Below are 17500 nucleotides of genomic sequence, written 5' to 3' on the forward strand. Positions count from 1 at the left end.
AGTCACCCTCCGCCGGATATATAGGGAAGCTGCTGCGAGTTCCAGAGAGCCGGCTCCCAACGACCTCGTGAAGCCCAGCCCGGGTGCCGGCCAGGTCCCGGCCCCGGCCCCGGCCCCGGGAACCCCACCGTCCGGTAGACCTCCGAGGGTCCCGCCCGGGGCTCCACGGACCTCGGGACGCCCGGCCCGGGTGCCGCACCTGCGGTCCAACCCGGCCAAGTCCCGGGCCGGGTCCCGGGAAGACCACCTTGGGGCAGACCTCCGATGGTCCCGCCAGGGGCTCCCCGGACCTCGTGCAGCACAGCCCGGGTGCCGCACCGGCGGTCCTACCCGCCCAAGTCCCGGGCCGTGTCCCGGGAAGCCCACCTTGGGGCAGACCTCCGAGGGTCCCGCCAGGGGCTCCCCGGACCTCGGGAGGCCCAGCCCGTGTGCCGCACCGGCGGTCCTACCCGCCCAAGTCCCGGGCCGTGTCCCGGGAAGCCCACCTTGTGGCAGACCTCCGAGGGTCCCGCCAGGGGCTCCCCGGACCTCGGGAGGCCCGGCCCGTGTGCCGCACCGGCGGTCCTACCCGGCCCCGGTCCCGGCCCGGCCCCGGCTCCCGTGAACCTGCCGCCGTGTAGACCTCCGAGGGTCCCGCCAGGAGCTCCCCGGACCTGGGGCCGCCCAGCCCGGGTGCCGCACCGGCGGTCCTACCCGGCCCCGGTCCCGGCCGTGGCTCCCGGCCCGGCCCCGGCTCCCGTGAACCTGCCGCCGGGTAGACGGCTGAGGGTTCCGCCCGGGGCACCCCGGACCTCGGGCCGCCCAGCCCGTGTGCCGCACTGTCGGTCCTACCCGTTCCCGGCAGCCCAAGTTGCTCGCTGCCGGCTGGCGTTTTCGCTCTAAGTCCCCATTTCTGGCAGGCCAAGTTGCTTGAAAAGCCCTGGAAGTCTATGAGAACGGATTTGCCGGCCGCATCCGACCCTCGCTCCATCGAAGTCGGCCTGCCTGGCCGGGTTTTCCCGGTGGTGTCGCGGAACTCCTTCCCGGTTCGCCAGGGTCCTCAGGCACCCTCCGCCGGATATATAGGTGAGCGGTCGGCGTCGACCGCCACGACCAGGACAACGACCGATCTGGTGCCCCGCGCCGGGCCGGGGAAGGCAACCCTCGCTCAGGCGGTCCCCGGCGGGCCCCCTGGTGCAGGCGAGCGGCCCGCCTCCCCGAGCACTTCCCGGCGCGGACCCCCGGGCCCCACCGCGGCCCGGCCCTTGGCCCCGAGGCCTCTCCCCCGGGCCTGGGGAGAGCCGCCCCGGGCGCCGGACCCCCCTCGCAGGTGACTGAGTTTGCTCGGCCCCGGACTCCCAGTGGCCCGAAGCCGCGGCCGGTTGGGGCTACCCGCGGGTGCTCCACGTCCCACCCCGGGTTCCCCCCGCCGCGGAGCACGCACCTTCCTTTCTCCCGGCCCCGAACGAAGGGAGGGGGAGCGCGCGCTCTCCCTCTGTCCCCGCGGCCCCCTCGCCGCGTCCCCCTTACGCAGACCCGATCCGAGGGCTGCGCCCCCGGCGCCCGCCGCCTCCCGCCCCGGCCCCCGGGGCGGGAGCGGTCCGCCGGGGGCCGCGTCCGGGCCCGGCCGCTGCCGGGCCCCCGCGTGATGACGGGAGCTACCTGGTTGATCCTGCCAGTAGCATATGCTTGTCTCAAAGATTAAGCCATGCACGTGTAAGTACACACGGCCGGTACAGTGAAACTGCGAATGGCTCATTAAATCAGTTATGGTTCCTTTGATCGCTCCATCTGTTACTTGGATAACTGTGGTAATTCTAGAGCTAATACATGCCGACGAGCGCTGACCCCCAGGGATGCGTGCATTTATCAGACCAAAACCAATCCGGCGGGCTCGCCCCCGCCGGCCGCTTTGGTGACTCTAGATAACCTCGGGCCGATCGCACGTCCCCGTGACGGCGACGATACATTCGGATGTCTGCCCTATCAACTTTCGATGGTACTTTCTGTGCCTACCATGGTGACCACGGGTAACGGGGAATCAGGGTTCGATTCCGGAGAGGGAGCCTGAGAAACGGCTACCACATCCAAGGAAGGCAGCAGGCGCGCAAATTACCCACTCCCGACTCGGGGAGGTAGTGACGAAAAATAACAATACAGGACTCTTTCGAGGCCCTGTAATTGGAATGAGTACACTTGAAATCCTTTAACGAGGATCTATTGGAGGGCAAGTCTGGTGCCAGCAGCCGCGGTAATTCCAGCTCCAATCAGGGCTGGGCGTCAGCTGCTCACTGTGGAGTTGGGAGGCGAGGGGAGAGGAGGTGTTTTGTGTTGCTGGTGGAACTTGGTTTCTTTTTTTTATTACTTTTGGTGCTGGACGTTTGTTACCCCGGGGAAGGTAACTGCCTCCCCGGGGTCCCATCATGGCCTCCACCCTCATTGAGGAGTGGAGGGGCCGCATTGCCATAATCTCGGAGAAACTGGTCTACACGGAGGACGGCATCCTACTCCCATCCCGGGAGACTGCAGGAACCGTATGCAGGGCTGTGCGTCGGAACATGGAGGCGCTCGAGGCATACACCACGGCCTTGAGCGCCAAAATAGCCATGCTCAAGAAGGGAGTCGGTCTGCCCCACCATCTGAGGGTCGACCAGACTTCCCTCCTGTTGCTGGGGGCCCTCCATCTACGGGCCCTCGCCCTCAGGGACGCCGGGGCCAGGGCCTTGGAGACCGCCGAGGCGAGTGTGAATACGAACCCTGAAGATGAGGAGGCGGTGGAACAGGGCCCTTCCTATGCCCAAAAGGCTAAGGTGGGGCTCCCAGTACCTGCGGAGTCAGACGGGGAACCCCTCAGGCAGGCCCTGGCTAACCTCCAACAAGAGTTGCGTTCCCTGGGGGAGGAGAAGGAGGAGGTTGCCGGACAGCTGAAAGAGCTCCGGCAGCAGAGCAACAGGGTGGGGAGTCGTCATCGCGGCCCCATACGGGAGCGGATCGTCTCCCTGAAGGAGAAAGAAGCGGAGTTGGCGAGACGCACAGCCCAGAACCGTGACCGCGTGCGGTTCCTGCAGGAGAAGCTGCGGGAGCAGGAGGTGGAGGAGTCGGGGGTACCACCGACCCCGGAGGACCCGGAACCGGTGGCGCCTACATCACCACCGCCACCGCCACCACCACAGTACGACGGGACCCAGGAGAAGTCCGCTATACGAAGGCCGCTGATTTTTTCAATGGAGGAATTGGACGAGGAGGAGGACATTAAGATCCAAGCTGCGCCACGGAGGCGGAAAAAGAAGACCACCAGGAGCAGGCCCGCTATCCAATCGTCCGGGGAGGAGAGCGTCGGGGATACCCCCCCCATCATGTCCGAGGAGGAGTTCCCATCCCTCCCGGCCCGGGTCCCCGACGCTGCTGCCGAGGATCCGAGAGCGGGCCCTTCCCGTCGGAGGGCCAGGGACACTATCCCCGCCGGTCTGCGTTTGGCCGGTGAGCCCCGGGGACCTTGTGTGAGTACCTTCCCCGATGTACCTGTCGGTATGTCCCCTGTTGTTGTCATGTCCCCTGTTGTCCCCCCACCCCCAGTGTGTGTTCCCTCTGTAGTACGTTCACGTTCCCCTGTCTGTGTCCGTCCGTCTTCCGTGGCCCCCGTCGGGGCGCGGGTTTTGTCACCCCCGCGGCCGGCTGCTGCCGCAGGATCCGTGCCGGCGCTCCCGGCGGCGTGCCCGCCTCCTTGTCCCTCCAGAGGGATCGGCGGTTCTGTGGCCGCTCCCCCCGTTGTAATTGGTCCCATCCACCCTGTGGTGGTGGACCTAGTTGTCCCGACTGCTCCTGCGGCTTCGGTGTCCCCGGAGGTGCCGTCCTCCGTGTACGGGGCCGCCGCTAACCGGGCTGCCCTCCCCCTGTCCAGACTACTCCGGGCGGAGGAATCGCCCGGAGTGCAGCTAAAAGAAGCTGCCGTTGCGAGTGGGGCTGCCGCTACCTGGGCGGCCCGCCCTCTGTCCCCACTACTCCGGGCGGAGGACTCGCCTGGAGGGCAGCCAGAGGCGGCTGTTGTTGTGAGCGGGGCCGCCGCTACCCGGGTGGCCCGCTCCCTGTCCGGACTACTCCGGGCGGAGAAATCGCCCGGAGTGCAGCTGGACGAAGCTGCTGTTGTGAGCGGGGCCGCCGCTACCCGGGTGGCCCGCTCCCTGTCCAAACTACCCCGGACAGATGATAATCTGTCCGGAGTTTTGCCGGGCGCCGCGGCCGAAACCGCGGCGTTTGTGATGGAGACAGTGCCGGGTGCGGCTGCGGTCCCCGCCGGGGTCACTCCGGCAGCGGTGCCGGTGGCCCCCGGGGCTCCCGCAGCCGTGATGCCGGTTGCTGGCTCCGCCCCCGCCGCGGCACAGGCCACGCCCCCCGGTAATTTTAAAGTCACGGTGCACAACACACACACTGTATGCCAGGGGACCGCGGCACCACCCGCGATGGCCCCTACGGTCAGGGTGGGGAAGGACCCTGGGGGGCAGAACTCCGGGAGGTCGGCGGTGGCCCGGGCTGCGGGGGTGGTCGCCCCTGCTTCGAAAGAGGTGGGGGTGGCGGCCGCTGCGGTCAGGGCTCCTGCTCCGGCCGAAGGGGGGACTCCCACCGGGGTGACGCCTTCCCCCGCCGTGACACAGGGGGTCGCTGCGGTGGCCGCGGTACCCGCCGGTGGGTCCACGGGCGGGCATGGTAGCGGGGCCACGGGGGGGGTCCACACTGCCCATAGTGCCCACTCCAACGGTGGCCCCAGGTGCGACACTCGCAACCGCTAACGCCTGGGCGGCGGGTCCCCCGAAGGTTCAGGTGCCACCACCAGGCAGGCGGGCTACGGGACTCCCAGCGGGGCAACCCATGCGGAGAAGGAACGTGGTCCGCCTGCTGCACGTAGCGGAGGGATCCGTGCCCGATAGGAAGCGGGTGGTAGGGGCCCTGAAGGACCTGGGCTTTGCGGTCGCGGACTTTTTCGCCATCATCCACGTTAGCGGCACCCCTGAGTATGACATCAGTTTCATGTCCCCGAGGGGTCTGGAGAGGTTCTGGACCCTTTGGGAGGGGGTGCCAAAGTCCGGCGACAGCCTATGGGCCCGGTTCAATGTCCAGGCCATATCGCGCCAGGAGGTCCGCAAGGTGAACTTCCTGGTGCGGAATGAGTCCATACCCGTCGCGGACATACTGGTGTGGGCCCGCAGATACGGGGAGGTCTTGACCACCCCGGTCAAGACTCTCTGTGAGGACGGGATCTGGAACGGCGGCTGGACGGTCAACATCCGTCTGAAGGAGGTACGGGGTCTCCTACAGCACATGCCCAACTCCTTCTTCATCGGGACTGACCGGGTATCGTGCTTCTATCCCGGTCAGCCCCGGGTGTGCCACAAGTGTGGCTCGCCCCGGCATTTCAGCATAGGGTGTGATGTCACCAAGTGCACCCTATGCGGTGTTGTAGGACACTCCAAGCAGGAGTGCACTACTATCCGTTGCAACCTGTGCGGGGTGTTGGGTCATTCCTACAGAGCGTGTCCTGAAGCCCAGCACAACTTGGACAGTATCTGGGAAGGAGAGGGCGAATTCGCAGAGGAAGACCCGCGGCCAGTTGTGGGGGGCGCTCGGGACAAGGCTCTACCCGACGCCCCAGGTACCTCCTCCGGCACCGACCCCGTAAGTAACATCATTGACCCGTTGCCTGTCCGTCCAAAACAACGAATGTCTCACCCCATTTCTGTCTGTACTCCTTCCACAGGCATCACCACACGATCGGCGTCAGGACCCCGAGCCGCAACCACGCGGGATGAGTCGGGGTGGACGACTGTCGGTCCGAGGAAGGAGACCCCAACTCAGGAGGCAGCTCGGAGAGGTCCGGTAAGATCCTCCGCCTCTGCTAAGACCCCTTCCCGGGGGGATCCACCCTCCACACTAGAGGGGGAGAAAGTCCCTTCGGGACGGGGGAGCTCCGGGGCCCCGAAACCCAAATCCATCGTTGTCGCTGCCGCAAAATCATCAGCGGCGGCGGCCGTCGCTGAAACCGCTATCGGCAAGACGTGCGGGGACATACCAGTCCAGAACAGGTTTAGTGCCCTGATGGACTGGGGTACCCGCATGGAGGTCGAGGAGGCGGCAGAGGCGGCGGCGGTAGTGGCGACAGTGGCGGGGGAAGGTGGAAGGGCCGCGGAAGCTCGAGGACACCTGGCAGAGGTGGAGGATAGCGAGTTGGTAGAGGTGCCGATTCCGGAGGAGGACGCCTTGCCCGCGGGGCTCTCCGCGAAAAGGTACCCCTCAGACTCGGACGGTGAGAACGTACGGAAAAAGGGAAAGTCTCCTCATTCTCATCACCCTTGATGGCGACTCTCCCCATACTATCCTTAGCCACTCATAACGTGGCTAGTATTAAGACGTGCAGGGCCCGATTTATAGCCTATGATAACTGGCACAGGGAGAACTACCATATAATCTTTGTCCAGGAAACCCGCCTGGACTCCCTGGGGGCCCTGCATGCAGCTAAACGCGACTGGAGATGGGGGCACTCCTTTTTTTCACTAGCCACGGAGGGCTACGGGGGAGTTGCCATCCTGTTCCAGGGTGTGGACATAACGTTCAATAGGGTGATTGAGATAACGAAGGGTAGGTGCGTAGTTCTTGATGTGTCGGTAGGCAGGCAGCCTCTCCGTCTGATTAATATCTATGCCCCCCAGACCAAGTGGGAGAGGAAGCGTCTGTTTAACGAGATAGAGCCTTTCCTCTACACGTCCCGGCATATTGTCTTTGCTGGTGATTTTAATACCGTTACTAGGACCAAAGACAGGAAAGGTGGCAAAGACAAACCGGGATACGACGCTTTGGCCCTTACTAGAATAGTCAGGCAGGCAGGCTTGGTAGATGTGCATATTAAGCACAACCCAGACCTCACAGGTTACACATATCAGCGAGGTAACTGCCAGAGTAGGATAGATAGGATTTATGTTAAGGAGTCTCTTCCGGTGACGGCACTTGTGCTTAAACCGGTGGAGTTCTCCGATCACTTTATTCTTACCTGTCTGTTAAATGTCTCGCAGGCTCCGCTAAGAGGTAAAGGGATTTGGCGACTTAATTCTGACATCTTGACAGAAGGCTGGGTTCAGCAGGCTTTCGAGAACTTCTTTCATGACCAGGTCACCGTTGCGGAATTCTGCACGACGAAGTCTGAGTGGTGGGAGATGGTGAAGGTAAGAACCCGTGCCTTATTTCGCTCTCTTTCTCAGAACATCCAGTCCTCAAAGTACAGGACTTATCTCGGGCTCCTGTGCAAGTTAGACTGTCTGGTGTCGCAACGAGGTGATCCCGGGGACATCTCTAGGGTCAAATCCATGATGAGGACGTTCCAGTATGACAGGTATGCCTCCTTGCTCAAGGAAAGGGATCATGGGGCTTACCACTCACCCGATCCTTTTCTTAGTTGCAAAAGGAAGGAGTCTGCTAAGATCATTACCTGTCTGCGGAACACCCTCGGTGTCCTGGAGGAAACTCCTCGGGGGATACAGAGGGTTGTCCGCGATTACTATGTGGAGCTCCTCGGACAGAGGAGACCCTGCCGACATCAGGCGGACGACTTTTTGATGGGTCTTTCCCTTCCTGAGATTGATCATGGAAAGCTGGATGAGTTGGTTAGCCCAATCACTGTCAAGGAGGTCACGGAGACAATATTAGAGCAGACGAGGAAAAAATCTCCGGGCCCTGACGGTCTTACGGCCGAATTCTATCATGCCTTCTGCGGTCTCCTGGCCCCTAGTCTCACCGAAGTTTTTAATGAAAGCCTGGAGAGGGGGATACTCCCTCCTTCGATGAGATCCTCGGCAGTGATTATGCTAACTAAGCCCAGAGTTGTCGACACGGCTGATGTGGGGAACTGGCGACCCATATCACTCTTGAATGTCGACAGGAAGGTTTTGGCGAAGATCATTTTTAAACGTTTGCAGGGGGTCGCAAGTGAGGTCTTGTCTGATTCTCAATACTGCACCGTGAAGGGCAGAACTGTCTTTGACGCCGTCTGCGAGGTCAGGGAAGCCATCGAGCGGTGTAGGGTAGAGGATGGGGATAAGTATCTCTTGGCACTTGATCAGTCGAAGGCGTTTGATCGGGTGGATCATTACTATCTGTGGGCAGTCTTGCGCAGGTATGGCTTGCCGGGAAAACTTATCAATTGGCTGATTTCTTTATATAGAGGGGCCGAAAGCTTCACTCTTGTTAATGGATGGAGAGGCAAACCGTTTAAAATCCGATCTGGGGTGAGGCAGGGCTGTCCCCTCAGCCCCCTCTTGTACGTCTTTGCTATAGATCCCTTCATCCGAAGGGTTGATGCAAGTCGTTTAAGAGGAGTGGCCCGAACCCCAGGAAGGCCCTTACGGATACTGGCTTACGCTGACGACATCTCTGTGATTGTGTCCGACACACAGGAGGCAGTCACAGTGGATGAAATGATGAAGAGCTATTCTGCTGCCACTTCCTCCCGGATTAACCGGGACAAGAGCGTAGTTTTCTGGTGCGGGAAGGAGGGGAAGCAATTCCCTCTCCCCGACGGTTTCCCAGTGGCCCGTGACCAAATTCAAATCTTGGGGGTTAAGTTCGGACCGGGAGACTACTCGTTGGTCAACTGGACCGAACGTTTAGCTGTGGCCTGCAGCAAGGTAGACGAGTGTTGCCGGTGGAAACTGACCTACAGAGAAAGGGTTCACCTGATTAAAACCTACGTATTGCCCCTGTTTACGTACGTCAGTCACACCTGTCTTTTGCCATGTAGCCTTCACTCGCGGGTGTTCGGTTTGTTCTTTCGCATGTTGTGGGGGAACAGGCTCAACCTCATTAAGCGGGAAGTGACGTACCTAGCCCGGCGACACGGTGGGTTGGCCATGGTTAACCCAGTTGTTGTCCTGACTACTAACTTTCTGAAAAGGAACTTCTGGCCTCTCGGAAGAGATGACCCCCAGACACCGGGCTGGGTGCACAGTTTCAGGAAATGGGGAGACCCCTTTTTACAGGACTGGTTTATGGGCGGGAGAGTGAAAAGCATGCGTGTTCGGCACGGCTCCTATCTCCCGACTTCGGTAGCCCAGGGAGTGAGGTTGTTACGCCGGTGGAATGTGACGGTTGAGGAGGTCAGGGATACACCCAAGCGAGTCCTTGACTCTAGGGTGCTGGCCACTCACTTTAGCGTTTCGCTGGCCTTGAAAGACTGCGCGCCACGGACTCTCGCTTCGGGATTACAAAATCTAAATTCCGAACGACTGCCCGAGAAATATCAGGACGTGGCGTTTCTCAGTTTTCACGGTAGACTATATGTAAGAGGGAATCTTAAGTACCGGAACATAGCGGATCGCGGTTGTCCCCGGGTGGAATGTTTCGGGAAAGTTGAGTCCATGGACCACTTTCTGCTTGAGTGCCCCTTTAATGTGGATGTTTACCGGGGGGTGTCAGTCGCCTTAGGTATCCCATTCCTCTCTCGCATGTCATACGCGGAGTGGGTCTACGGGACGACCAACAGCAGGGGGCAGAGGTTTAATTTGAGCACTGTTTTTCTAGTTAGCGCAGTTATTAGATATTTCACGTGGCACGCTAGATGTCAGGTTTCCATCCGACAAAAGGTCCTTTCCTGTCAGGTGGTGGTGAATGATATCTTCACAGCGGTGGTGGCAATCGCGACAAAAGAGAGGGCTTCCATGGAAAACCAGCATTGGCAACGGCTGTGGAAAAACCTCAAGGTCCACCCGCCTTGAGGCCATGGTCTCTGTACAAGAGCCCAGCATGTTAGTAGTTATCACATACTGTCCCCTATTGTTTTAGGCATGTCATTGCACTTTTTAGCGTTATGTCATGCAACTAACAGTTAACTGTTTTGTCGTTGAAAGGTGTACATACTTTTTCAAGGAAGGCTGCTACGTGTTTTAGATGAGTACCTGGAGTACCGTACGTTGCCACCGTCATGGTTTGATGTTTTTAGAAGTTTTTGTTTTATTGGGTTTTTGTTTCTTTATGTATCTTACTTTTCTGTTTTTCTTTTTCTTTTAGTTGTGTCCCCAACCGCCACGTCCGTACAGATTCCGTCCCGGATCACCAACACACATGGACCGGAATCTAATGGGGCGTGGGGATGGGGGGTGTTTTATGTGACATTTTTAGTGTGTACTGTTTTGTTTTAATGTTAGCGGGAGGGTATGTGTTATGGGTGGGGGTGGGAAGGTACAAGAAGGTGTATGGTTGTTTTTTAATTACTGTGGGTGGGTTTGTGTGTGGGTGAGGGGTGGGTGATGGGAGGGGTAGGGTTTTCTTTAAAATGGGTGATGGTGGGTGAAGGGGAGGGTTGGGTTTTTTTTTTTTTAAAATGGGTGATGGTGGGTGAAGGGGAGGTTTTGGTTTTTGTAAAATGGGTGATGGTGGGTGATGGGGAGGGTTGGTTTATATATAAAAAAAAAAAAAAAAAAAAAAAATTTTTTGCTTATTTTGTTATCATTGTTGTTATATTTGTTGTTGTTATTGTTATATTTTGATTAATTTAAAAAAAAAAAAAAAATAAAAAAAAAATTTGTTATTATAATTTTTGTTATCATTGTTATATTTGTTGTTATTATTGTTATATTTTGATTATTTTTGGTGGCTGTTTTAAAAAACAAATAAAATATCTCCAGCTCCAATCAGGGCTGGGCGTCGGCTGCTCACTGTGGAGTTGGGAGGCGAGAGGAGAGGAGGTGGTTGTGTTTTTTTTCGTGGTGCTTGGTGCAAACTTGACTTTTTGTATTGTGTGAGCTGGACATTTACTACCCCGGGGAAGGTAACTGCCTTCCCTGGGTCCCATCATGGCCTCCACCCTCATTGAGGAGTGGAGGGGCCGAATTTCGATTATATCGGAGAAACTGGTCTACACGGAGGACGGAATCCTACTCCCATCACGGGAGGCTGCAGGAACCGTGTGCAGGGCTGTGCGTCGGAACATGGCGGCGCTCGAGGCATACACCACGGCCTTGAGCGCCAAAATAGCCATGATCAAGAAGGGAGTCGGTCTGCCCCACCATCAGAGGGTCGACCAGACTTCCCTCCTGTTGCTGGGGGCCCTCCATCTACGGGCCCTCGCCCTCAGGGACGCCGGGGCCAGGGCCTTGGAGTCCGCCGAGGCAAAGATCGATACGACCCCGGAAGATGATGAGGAGGCGGTGGAACAGGGCCCTTCCTATGCCCAAAAGGCTACGGTGGGGCTCCCAGTACCCGCGGAGTCGGACGGGGAATCCCTCAGGCAGGCCCTGGCTAACCTCCAACAAGAGTTGCGTTCCCTGGGGGAGGAGAAGGAGGATGTTGCCGGACAGCTGAAAGAGCTCCGGCAGCAGAGCAACAGGGTGGGGAGTCGTCATCGCGGCCCCATACGGGAGCGGATCGTCTCCCTGAGGGAGAAAGAAGAGGAGTTGGCGAGACGCACGGCCCAGACCCGTGACCGCGTGCGGTTCCTGCAGGAGAAGCTGCGGGAGCAGGAGGTGGAGGAGTCGGAGGTGCCACCGACCCCGGAGGACCCGGAACCGGTGACGCCACCGCCACAGAACGACGGGGCCCAGGAACGGCCGTATGTTATCAAAAACAAACTGATATTTGCCATGGAAGATTTGGACGAGGAGGAGGACGTTGCCATCAGAGCCGTGCCACGGAGGCGGAAAAAGAAGACCACCAGGAGCAGGCCCGCTATTCCATCGTCCGGGGAGGAGAGCGTCGGGGATACCCCCCCCATCATGTCCGAGGAGGAGTTCCCATCCCTCCCGGCCCGGGTCCCCGACGCTGCTGCCGAGGATCCGAGAGCGGGCCCTTCCCGTCGGAGGGCCAGGGACACTATCCCCGCCGGTCTGAGTTTGGCCGGTGAGCCCCGGGGACCTTGTGTGAGTACTTTCCCCAGTGTACCTGTCAGTAAGTCCCCTGTGGTTGTCATGTCCCCTGTTGTCCCCCCACCCCCAGTGTGTGTTCCCTCTGTAGTACGTTCACGTTCCCCTGTCCGTGTCCGTCCGTCTTCCGTGGCCCCCGTCGGGGCGCGGGTTTTGTCACCCCCGCGGCCGGCGGCAGCACCGGCGACCGCTTTGGCGGCCGCCGGGGCGGCTGCTGCTGCCGCGGGATCCGTGCCGGCGCTCCCGGCGGCGTGTCCGCCTCCTCGTCCCTCCAGAGGGATCGGCGGTTCTGTGGCCGCTCCCCCCGTCGTCATTGGTCCCATCCACCCTGTGGTGGTGGACCTGGTTGTCCCGGCTGCTCCCGCGGCTTCGGTGTCCCCGGAGGTGCCGTCCTCCGTGTACGGGACCGCCGCTAACCGGGCTGCCCTCCCCATGTCCCGACTACTCCGGGCGGAGGAATCGCCCGGAGTGCAGCCGGACGAAGCTGCCGTTGCGAGCGGGGCCGCCGCTACCCGGGCGGCCCGCCCTCCGTCCACACTACTCCGGGCGAAGGACTCGCCTGGAGGGCAGCAAGAGGCGGCTGTGGTTGCGAGCGGGGCCGCCGCTACCCGGGTGGCCCGCTCCCTGTGTTTACTACCCCGGACAGATGATACTCTGTCCGGAGTTTTGCCGGGCGCCGCGGCCGAAACCGCGGCGGTTGTGATGGAGACAGTGCCGGGTGCGGCTGCGGTCCCCGCCGGGGTCACTCCGGCAGCGGTGCCGGTGACCCCCGGGGCTCCCGCAGCCGCGATGCCGGTTGCTTGCTCCGCCCCCGTCGCGGCACAGGCCGCGCCCCCCGGTAATCTTAAAGTTACAGTACACGATAAGCACAATGTATGCCAGGGGACCGCGGGACCACCCGCGACGGCCCCTATAGTCAGGGTGGGGAAGGACCCTGGAGGGCAGAACCCCGGGAGGTCGGCGGTGGCCCGGGCTGCGGGGGTGGACGCCCCTGCTTCCAAAGAGGTGGGGGTGGCGGCCGCTGCGGTCGGGGCTCCTGCTCCGGCCGAAGGGGGGACTCCCACCGGGGTGACACCTTCCCCCGCCGTGACACAGGGGGTCGCTGCAGTGGCCGCGGTGCCCGCCGGTGGGTCCACGGGCGGACACGGTAGCGGGGCCACGGGGGGGTCCACACTGCCCATAGTGCCCACTCCGACGGTGGCCCCAGGTGCGACACCCGCGACCGCTAACGCCTGGGCGGCGGGTCCCCCGAAGGTTAACGTGCCACCACCTGGCGGGCGGGCTACGGGACTCCCAGCGGGGCAACCCATGCGGAGAAGGAACGTGGTCCGCCTGCTGCACGTAGCGGAGGGATCCGTGCCCGATAGGAAGCGGGTGGTAGGGGCCCTGAAGGACCTGGGCTTCGCGGTCTCGGACTTTTTCGCCATAATCCACCTGAGCGGCACCCCTGAGTACGATATCAGTTTCATGTCCCCGAGGGGTCTGGAAAGGTTCTGGACCCTTTGGGAGGGGGTGCCGAAGTCCGAGGACAGCCTATGGGCCCGGTTTAATGTCCAGGCCATATCGCGCCAGGAGGTCCGCAAGGTGAACTTCCTGGTGCGGAATGAGTCCATACCCGTCGCGGACATTCTGGTGTGGGCCCGCAGATACGGGGAGATCTTGACCACCCCGGTCAAGACTCTCTGTGAGGACGGGATCTGGAACGGCGGCTGGACGGTAAACATCCGTCTGAAGGAGGTACGGGGTCTCCTACAACACATGCCAAATTCCTTCTTCATCGGGACTGACCGGGTCTCGTGTTTCTATCCCGGTCAGCCCCGGGTGTGCCACAAGTGTGGCTCGCCCCGGCATTACAGCATAGGGTGCGATGTCATCAAGTGCACCCTATGCGGTGTTGTAGGACACTCCAAGCAGGAGTGCAATAACATCCGCTGCAACCTGTGCGGGGTGTTGGGTCATTCCTACAGGGCGTGTCCCGAGGCCCAGCACAACTTGGACAGCATCTGGGCAGGTGAGGGCGAGTTCCCAGAGGAAGACCCGCGGCCAGCTGTGACGGGCGCTCGGGACGAGGCTCTACCCGACGCCCCAGGTACCTCCTCCGGCACCGACCCCGTAAGTAGTAACATCATTGCTCCGTTACCTGTCCGTCTAAGGAAACGTCTCCCCCGCATCACCTCTGTCTGTACTCCCTCCACAGGCAACGTCACCACCACACGAGCGGCGTCAGGACCCCGAGCCGCAACCCCGCGGGATGAGTCGGGGTGGACGACCGTCGGTCCGAGGAGGGAGACCCCAACTCAGGAGGCAGCTCGGAGAGGTCAGGTAACATCCTCTGCCCCTGCCAAGACCCCTTCCCGGAGGGAGCCACCCTCCACACTAGAGGGGGAGAAAGTCCCTCCGGGACGGGGGAGCTCCGGGGCCCAGAAGCCCAAAACCGGCGCCGTTGCTGCCGCAAAGTCAGCGGCGGCGGTCGTCGCCGAAACCGCTGTAGTCGGCCAGAAGTGCGGGGACATACCAGTCCAGAATAGGTTTACCGCCTTGATGGACTGGGGTACCCGCATGGAGGCCGAGGAGGCGGCAGAGGCGGCGGCGGTAGTGGCGGCGGCGGCGGGGGAGGGCGAAAGGGCCGCGGGTGCCCAACGACAGCTGGCAGAGGTGGAGGATGACGAGTTGGTGGAGGTGCCGATTCCGGAGGATGACGTCTTGCCCGCGGGACTCTCCGCGAAGAGGTACCCCTCCGACTCCGATGGTGAGAACGTAAGGAAAAAGGGAAAGTCTCCTCACTCTCAACACCCGTGATGGCGACTCTCCCCGTGATATCTCTGGCCACGCACAACGTGGCTAGCATCAAGGCGTGTAGGGCCCGGTTCGCCGCATACGACAACTGGCACAGGGACAGATATAATATCATCTTTGTCCAGGAAACTCGCCTGGACACCCTGGGGGCCCTGCACGCTGCCAAACGAGACTGGAGATGGGGGCACTCCTTCTTTTCGCTAGCCACGGAGGGCTACGGGGGAGTTGCCATCCTCTTCCAAGACGTGGAAGTCACAATCTGCCGGGTGGTTGAGATAACGAAGGGTCGGTGCGTAGTCCTAGATGTGTCGGTAGGCAGGCAGCCTCTCCGTCTGATTAACATCTATGCCCCCCAGACCAAGTGGGAGAGGAAGCGCCTGTTTCACGAGATAGAGCCTTACCTCTACACGTCCCGGCATATTGTCTTTGGCGGTGACTTTAACACCGTCACTAGGACCAAGGACAGGAAAGGTGCCAAAGACAAACCGGGATACAACGCTTTGGCCCTCCTTAGGATAGTCAGGCAGGCGGGTCTGGTGGACGTGCATATTCGGCACAGCCCGGACCTCACGGGGTACACGTATCAGCGAGGCAGAAGTCAGAGCAGGATAGATAGGGTTTATGTTAAGGAGTCTCTTCCGGTGACGGCACTCGTGCTGAAGCCGGTCGAGTTCTCCGACCACCTTATCCTTACCTGTCTGTTAAATGTCTCGCAGGCTCCGCTGAGAGGAAGAGGGATTTGGCGGCTCAATTCCGACATCCTGAATGAAGGCTGGGTTCGGCAGGCTTTCGAGGACTTCTTCCACGACCAGGTGACCGTCGCAGAGTTCTGCGCGACGAAGTCAGAGTGGTGGGAGATGGTGAAGGTAAGGACCCGTGCTCTGTTCCGCTCTCTTTCCCAGAACATCCAGTCCTCACGGTACAGGACCTACCTCGGACTCCTGTGCAAGCTGGACTGTCTGGTGGCGCAAAGAGGTGATCCCGGGGACATCTCCAGGGTCAAATCCATGATGAGGACGTTCCAATACGACAGGTATGCTTCCTTGCTAAAGGAGAGGGATCATGGGACTTACCACTCGCCCGATCCCTTTCTGAGTTGCAAACGGAAGGAAGGCACTAAGCTCATCACCTGTCTACGGAACACCCTCGGTGTCCTAGAGGACACTCCTCAGGGGATACAGAGGGTGGTCCGCGAGTACTACCTGGAGCTTCTCGGAAAGAGGAGACCCTGCCGGCATCAGGCGGACAGCTTCCTCGAGGGTCTCTCCCTTCCCGAGATTGATCACGGAAGGCTTGACGAGTTGGTCGGCCCGATCACCGTAGAGGAGGTCACGGAGACGATTCTATCGCAGACCAAATTAAAATCACCAGGCCCCGACGGTCTTACCGCCGAGTTCTATCTGGCCTTCTGCAGTCTCCTGGCCCCTAGTCTCACCGAAGTGTTTAATGAGAGCCTGGAGAGGGGTATACTCCCTCCTTCGATGAGATCCTCGGCGGTGATCATGCTGACTAAGCCCCGAGTCGTCGATACGGCCGATATGGGGAACTGGCGACCCATATCGCTCCTTAACGTCGACCGGAAGGTGCTGGCGAAGATTCTTTTTAAGCGTTTGCAGGGGATTGCAAGCGACGTCTTGTCCCCGTCTCAATACTGTACCGTGAAGGGCCGAACTGTCTTTGACGCCGTCTGCGAGGTCAGGGAAGCCATCGAGCGGTGCAGGGTAGAGGATGGAGACAAGTACGTCCTAGCGCTTGACCAGTCGAAGGCGTTCGATCGAGTGGACCACTACTATCTGTGGTCAGTCTTGCGCAGGTATGGCTTGCCGGGTACATTTGTCAATTCGGTCATCGCATTGTACCGGGGCGCAGAGAGCTTCGCTCTTGTAAACGGCTGGAGAGGCAAACCGTTTAGGATCCGATCCGGGGTGAGGCAGGGCTGTCCCCTCAGCCCCCTCCTGTACGTCTTCGCCATAGATCCCTTCGTAAGAAGGGTTGAGGCAAGTCAGTTAAGAGGAGTGGCCCGAACCCCGGAGAGGCCCTTACGGATAGTAGCATATGCTGATGACATCTCCGTGATCGTGTCCGACACACAGGAAGCGGGCATGGTAGACGAAGTGATGAACCGCTATTCGGCCGCCACGTCCTCCCGTATCAACCGGGACAAGAGCGGAGTTTTCTGGTGCGGGAAGGAGGGGAAGCAATTCCCTCTCCCCGACGGCTTCCCTGCCGCCCACGACCAAATCAAGATCTTGGGGATTACGTTCGGTCCGGGCGACTACTCGCTGGTCAACTGGACCGAACGGCTCGCCATGGCCTGCAGCAAGGTAGTCGAGTGTTGCCGGTGGAAACTGACCTACAGAGAAAGGGTACACTTGGTCAAAACCTACGTGCTGCCCCTGTTTAGCTACGTCAGTAATATCTGTCTTCTGCCATGTAGCCTTCACTCGCGGGTGTTCTGTCTGTTCTTTCGCATGTTGTGGGGGAACAGGCTCAACCTCATCAGGCGGGAAGTGACGTACCTAGCCCGGCGACACGGCGGGCTGGCTTTCGTCAACCCGGTCGTCGTCCTGACCAACAACTTTCTGAAAAGGAACTTCGGGCCTCTCGGAAGAGACGACCCCCAGAAACCGGGCTGGGTGCACAGTTTCGGGAAATGGGGGGGCCACTATTTGCAGGACTGGGTACTGGGGGGGAGAGTGAGGAGCATGCGCGTCCGACGTGGCTCCTATCTCCCGACTTCGGTAGCCTTGGGAGTGAGGATGTTACGCCGGTGGAACGTGACGGTCGAGGAGGCCAGGGATACACCCAAGCGGGTCTTGGACTCCAGG

General features: G+C 60.4%; 1 pseudogene; it reads left to right on the forward strand.

Moving 5' to 3' along the window:
• Positions 1-1641: 1641 nt before the first annotated feature.
• LOC149286990 (18S ribosomal RNA) lies at positions 1642-2254 on the forward strand (annotated as a pseudogene; the record flags this gene model as incomplete).
• Between the last annotated feature and the right edge of the window lie 15246 nt (positions 2255-17500).

Source organism: Sceloporus occidentalis, unplaced genomic scaffold, assembly GCF_023333645.1.
Source record: "Sceloporus occidentalis isolate IW3139 unplaced genomic scaffold, rSceOcc1.0.p SCAF_65, whole genome shotgun sequence".
Classification (NCBI taxonomy): Eukaryota; Metazoa; Chordata; class Lepidosauria; order Squamata; family Phrynosomatidae; genus Sceloporus; species Sceloporus occidentalis.